Raw genomic sequence first — 7,393 nt, 5'->3', positions numbered from 1 at the left:
AAACTGTTTAGAAAGTTTTTAGCTTTTTTAAATTTAGTTACTGATTTTTCTTTCTTAATTAATGTTTATTTTATGTTTTTGTGGATCTGACGTCATAAAATTATTGCATTATAACATCTTGAAATTTGCATTTTGTAAAAAAAACATAAAGCAGTTTCGAGTTCGCACTTTTTGATTTTTTTCAAAGTGCAAGTTCAAGCGGAAGTCTACTGTATTTATCGACTGGTTCATGGTTTAAAGTTATTAATAGTTATGTTTTGACTTTGTAGTTTATATTTTGTAGTTATGTTTTGTTGTTTTACATTACACTATAAGTTTTTATAGCATAGTGAATAAAACATTTGTTTAAAAAATATTTGTTTGACATATTTTTCCGATTACTTTTTTAATCTGTTTAAGTAAAAAACCTTGTAAACCCTTAAAGTCTATATTTCAAAAAAATTTTTTTGACTTTAAAAGAGTATAGATTTGGGTTCTATATTTGAAATGACCTTAAACATTTCACATAAAAGATTCTTAAGGTCAGTTTTATTTTTTAACTTGATTTATTAATGTAAAGATATTTGTATATTAAGGTTTTTTAAAACTATTAGTACAACTGTTTTTCGTTTATCTTGATTTAAAATATTTAGACAATTGAAATATATTGTTTTTTTTACTATTTCAATCCTAGCTTTTAATTTTTCACTATTTTCCTCTGTTAAATTATTATAGGTTGATAGCTAGAAAACAAATTCATTTTTAAACAGAATTAAATAAGCCATCAAAAAGACTGCTACTGCTACAAAACAAAATTTTAATCTTATAAAAGTTCCTTTCTCTTCACAAAGATAACTGGAAAACCTTAAATTAATTTATTTTTAAATTCAGATAAAGAAAATAAAATATTGTTAGAATTAAGGTTCAGTTTTTAAAGGTTATTCCAAATCAAATACTGTTTCATGGTATTCTACTAAGAAACATATAGTTTAAAAAGTTAAAAATTAAAATTTTAACTCTACAACACACTTGCTTATAATATCTTTTAGCATTTAAATTAATAATTTTTTAGCATTGAAGAAGCTATTGATAAAAAAACTTTTCAGTGAGCTAATTAACCAGTCGTTCAAACTTACTAAAATTAGATCAGCATTGATGTTTTAATATTTATTTCATTATGTGTAAAATAAGCTGTTTATCTTTTGTAATTTTTTAATCTATGGTAAAGTAATCATACAATATGCCTATCTATAAAATAATTTTGACTTTAATAAGTTACTTAGCATTTACTTCAAAATGTCCGAAAGTCGTTATATAAGAGATAATTATAATGTTATATTTCAGTTAAGATTTCAGATGGGTAACGTACGGTACAGATCCAGTAAAATTTCGGCCCGATAAGTAATTTTAAAACTACTTGTGCAAAACATATAAAATTTAGCTTTTTGAAACTTAAAACTTTGAAATACGCTTTCAATTTATTAGTTAGTTCACAACTGTACTTTCTAGATCACAATACTAGTAAATCTATTTATAGTATTTAACTTTTTTATACGGTAGTTTTTTTAAATAACGCAGCCCGCAAGCAAATTGACTGTTCATTACTAAAGATATGAATATTTAAATGATTAAAAAAACTATGTGTAGTAGCTCGTAAGAAACTTTTTAAACATATGGTGTACGACTCGATAACCGAAAGGTTTCTTTGTACACCAGGTCCTTAGACCGAACTTTTTGAGTGTTTTTTTTTATCGTTCAATAAACAAAAAAGGACATCTTTAACAAGTCGACACTAGAAAGGATTTTTTAGTAAAAATAGCTTGCTGACTACAACACTTGTCCACAACTAACCTAAAGATTTCAGTAGTTTTAAAACAATTCATATAAAAACATAATTGATTACAGATTACGAAAGGCTTTTTAATATTTAAGTATTTAAATTCAATTTCCTGGGCTTATAAGAAAACAACTGTAAATTATTTTTTCAAGCCCTGTAAATTACTTTGAGCACAGCACAAAAGTACGTGCATAAAAATTTCCAGACTAAATTACATTTAGAATACACTTTTTTTGGCTCAAAAGTTCGTATTCAAGAAGAAAAAAATACTTTATAGAATCATGGGGGGGGCAATTTTTTTTCGAATTTCTGAAGAGGGGGCGATTCAGTAAATGATTTGAGAAACCCTGTATTATAGAGTATACTCAATCATAAAAACTAAAAAAAGAAAGATAAAATGTAGAAAAGAATTTTTTATAATCATTACGAATTATTAAGCAAGAAAAAACTGAAAGTCATAAAAATTATCTAGTTGAAAAAACGCTACTTTTATTAAATGTTATTTAAGTAAACTTAAATTTTAGGCATCACTAAAAATTTAGTTAAATTAAAATGAAAAATATAATCTGATAAACATTTTAATTAAACGTTGATTATCTTTCTTACTTGAAAATTCCGAAACAAAATCAAATAATTAAGTTTGACTAAAATTAAATGTATGTATTTCTCTTAAGTTTTGCTAAATGATGTTTTTATATTTTATTTTTTTAAATTAAATTACGGGTATGACATAAATACTACTGACTCGTCAAAAACATGCACAGATAATAAGTTAGTTAAGTAACCTTTTTTTATATATTTTTTGTCAAAAAACAATAACTTTAACACTAATAAAAACAGTCAAAATTAAATTATTCTAAATTAAAAATAAAAGTTTAAATTATTTTTGGCTTATAACAATTAATATTTTTCTTCTTGATTCTTATTATAACACATAAAAAGTTGTTAGAACATTCTTAAAACGGCTTATTTAAAAGTTCATACAGTTTAACGAAAAGTTAAATACTTAATAATAAACTTTAAGTTTAGTTATTTTTAAGGTATAACAATTGCTTGGTTCTTATTTATCAAAAACAAGTTAACTAATAGAAATATCGAAGTCTTTAAATATTTAAGCACTAAATAAAAATAAAGATAAACAACAAAATTAAAAAATAGTCTAAGAGAACTAAAAAATTAAGTTAAATAAATTAAAAAAAAAACTACTGAATCATAAAATGTTTGAGACACTGTAAAAGAGGAGTTTCAAAAACTTATTGGTCGTTAAGATGTTTCTGAACACCATAATTTAAATATAATTGTTGTAGTAAAAGTTTAACAGCATTTAGCTGTTCTATTTTTATTTTATTTTTTAATTTTTATTTGAAAGTGTGTAGTTGACTATAAAGGTTTCGTTTACTTTTTAAGCAATCTTTAAAATAACGCAACGTGATTTATACCTTTTAATTTTGCAAGTTGTTTGTTTTCAGTTAAGCAAAAACAGTTTTAATACTATATTATTTTTTTCTAGCTCATATATTTTGAAACCTTAATAACCAATTTATTTTAAACTAACATTAAAGTTTTTCAAATTAAATTAATGCTTAAGTAGGTCATTATTTTATGTAATATATAAACTAAAACCTGTATGTTTCGTTTTAATAATATATCTACGTTTTTAATCTATTTTATTCGTAAAACAGAGACTAGTCAAAATATCAATGATTAGAGTTGATATAGTTTTTAATTTTTTGACATTTTTTTATTACTATGGTATTTTCTTTTATAACAGGGTATGCTTTTTTCTTAACTGAAGCTAGCTTTGACTTTTTTAATCAATGTAGTTCTATTTCATTAATATATATGGTATAGTACAAGTAAAGTGTGATAACAACTAATATATACACTACTAGTTTTAAAGTTAAAGTTTACAGTTGAAGAACTGTATTAATTAATCAATAATATAAAATTTTCGTAGAAATGTTAAAGATTTACTTTGTATACATACACTATTTTTAAAAGTTTTTTATGTAATATTTATCCAAAAATAGTCACTAATATTAACATTATTTTTACGTACAAAAATTATATATTATTTTTTAAATTTTGAGATTTTTCAAATATTTAGCAGTTTGGTTAACCAAAATAAAGATAATATTAAAAGAATATACAAAAAAAGTAAGTTCAGTTTTAATCATTAAATTTGTAGTTTCTTAGTTGTTTAATAAAACAAAATTACCATTAATGATGATAAGATAATGAGAAAAGCGATGGATGCAGTCAACCTGTTTGTCAGAAGAAACAAGCTTTGTTCGGTTCTACGGTCGATGAAGGATAATGAAATGGAGTTGGACGCCCTTGCTTTTTTGTCCAAATGCGTGCAATTTGCAGTTAAAAATAAGGAAGTTTATTGCCGAAAAGTCGGTGAAATGTTGAATCTAATGGTACAAAAACAACACATTAGTTTAGACCAAGTTGAAAATGCGCTAACTTTAGCTGTTCAGGAATTCATCGACCATGGACTTACATGTAAAGAACCTAAATTGTGGATCCTTATGGCTAACGTCGTATATCAAATTTACGACAGTCTAACCATGAAACGAGTATTAAAGATTGCTGCAAATGCTAAAGATGATAGCGAAGACCTAAGACTCAAATTTATGGTTCCAATTCTAAAATTGATAGAGAAACATAACTCTATGTTTTTTCTAGTTGAAGAATGGAAATTATATGGCGACTGGTCAAAATTGACGGATGAAACCATATTGGATGAACAGAAAAATGACGTTTATCTTCTTTACTGGTCTTAACTGTGAGTTGTTTCATAATTGGAAACGTTTATACATTATAATTACTTAGTATTACAGCAGATTCTAATAACGACTCTTTTCAGTTTTGATATATTTTTTGATACGTTGTAGCAGCCTCTATTTTTATTTCGTTATCATTTTGCATAGACTTTAGTGTTTTAGTTACATTTATAGTATGACTTTGTACGGTTTAATAAATTGTATAAATTTTCATTTTCTTTTAATTTTACTTAAGTTTATTTTATTAAGTTTAGTATATACAAGCTCAAGTTATTACTAATTTTATTTGGTAAACCTTACTTTGTATTGCTCAATAAATTGAGATTTATTAATTTTTGATTTTACCTAAGCTTTTTCATGCAAGCTTAAATTATTACTTATTACAGTGGTCGACACGCTACTTCAAACTAGTGAACCCTAAATCACATAATTAAAATTCTGTGCACCCTAATTTGCATTCTTTAGCGCCGCTAGTGTTTAAGAATATGTAAACACGTTTAATCGTTTTTTTTAGTAACAATTCGGTAACACTCAGTCAATTTTTACATGCTAACTTTAAATTCACCAGTTTACCCTATCCATTTCGATAAACTTTTAGTATCGATGATCTAATTTTTACAACAATGTTTTACTAGTATCACTCAGGTCTAAAATACTAACTAGATTAGTTTTTTACATTGTTACTACCTCAATTAACAATCAGTAGTCTTGGTACTTTTTATTGAATGGTAAATTTAAATATTTAGCTAAGTTAACTTAATAATTTTTTATTAAGCGATTACTATTTGTGTTTAACAAAGGTATTGCCACGAACAAATAACAAAATGAATAAAAATGACACCAAAAAGTAACGAAAGCAAAAAACTTATTTAAATTACAGTGAAAATTAGATATTTATAAATCTTGAATTTTTTAGATATTAATAGTAATTTAAGAATTAAAAAATTTCAAGTAAAGCCACAGTTGAAGTTTTTTAAAAGATATAAAATAAATCTAAGATTTTCAATAAATTTATAACTAGTCTCAGTTGTTCTAGGTTTTTCCATGATTTAAAAATAGACTTAATTATTCTAAGAGAGCTTAGTATGTGACAGCCCTGATGTTATTGATCCTTCCTTTAATTTGATTTATTATAAATATAACATAATTGATTTTTTTTTGCCTAACTAGTTTTTTCTCAAATATCAGTTAATTAATACAGTGATTTTTAATGTAGCAAAACGCTTTTAAACAATTAGAGTTAATAAAATTAAACATTGATAAAATACTAACCGTTTTATTTTGTTTTAAGAGTCTATGAGATTTGCTCACTTCGGATTTTCTTTGGGCGGCTAAGAGTGGAAGAATTTTTACATAATTTAACAGTATAGAACTAGGAGAGTACAAAAATGGTCGTTTTACAAACAACAAAATGGTCAATTAGATATCAAATTTGAATATGTCTTAAATGAGGAAATATTTAAAAATAAAACTTTTATATAGTTTCTGCGAAAAAAAAAATCATGTACCCCAAAATAAGTTTCATGAACCCCAAAAGTCTCGTGCACCCTAAAAGAAACTACATGTACACTTATGTGCACCAGTGTACACCCTGCCGACCACTGACTTATTTGTAAGCTATTAGCAGCTCCTAATCTAGTTTGAATTTAGTTAACTTAAAACAAGTTTCAAATAGACTTACTTGTGAAACCAAAATATACGTTATTCTTAAAGCACTTAATTATATTTAATCAGTGATGTACCGGACCCACAATTTCGGGTCAAGTCGGACCCGGACTTTTTTTTCAAATTAGAATCCGGCCGGATCCGAATATCAGACAAAAATGGCATTATTCGGCCGGATCCGGACCCGGATCCGGATATTGAGTCCAGTACATCACTAGTTTTCACATAAAAGGTAGAGCTTACATTTGTAGTTTCAAAGTTTCGATTCTATAAAAGTTAAAAAAACTATGAATAACTTTAAATTTAGTATAAGGAAAATTGATAGAAAGATAAAGTACATCACAGAAACAATATCTGGTAGCTAAGATGAAAATCTTTTGAATAAGATCAACTTGTAAAAATCAAGGTGGACCCCCCCCCCCCCTATAGTGTTAACAATCTAAAATCAATTAACATAGTTCTTGAACAAAATTAACTAGAAAATCACAAAATATTGAAAACTGGATCAGCTTAAACCAGGGTTTCCCAAAGTGGGCCATGACAGATAATCAGGGGGCCACGAGCAGCAAAGGGGGAAGAGGGGAGGCCATGAACAGTAAAGGAGCCACAGGGGGAGCCATAATCTGTATCTTACACTAGATATTCTTGAGTTGCAGATGAAAAGCAAAAAAAAGAGTTTTATGTGTATTTTATGGTAGTTTAGAAACTTACACTAGATTATCTTGAGTTGTAGACGAAGAGCAAAAACAAAAAAAAAAGGTCTTATGCGTATTTTATGGTAGTTTAGTAACTTACACTAAATATTATTGAGTTACAGACGAAAATCAAAAAAATAAGGTCTTATGTGTATTTTATGGTAATTTATGAGTAATCTTGTTGAAGTGGGCCATTGCTTTTTAAACTTCTTTAAAGGGGGCCTTTTGAAAAAACGTTTGGGAAACCCTGGCTTAAACTTATTCAAAATCTAAAAGAAAACTAGGCTGAGTTTTCGAAAAAATCTTAAAACTAGCCTGACAATTTGGTAGTAAAGTTTTTAATTTTACAACATAGCTAAAAAGTTGCATTTCTGAAATGTTTATTTCATAGTTTAAATATAAACAAATATAAACTAGTCATGTGTTCA

This window comes from Thalia democratica, chromosome 7, assembly GCF_965202585.1.
Source record: "Thalia democratica chromosome 7, ktThaDemo2.hap1.1, whole genome shotgun sequence".
In the NCBI taxonomy this organism is placed as follows: domain Eukaryota; kingdom Metazoa; phylum Chordata; class Thaliacea; order Salpida; family Salpidae; genus Thalia; species Thalia democratica.
Note: the sequence above shows the minus strand (reverse complement) of the source record.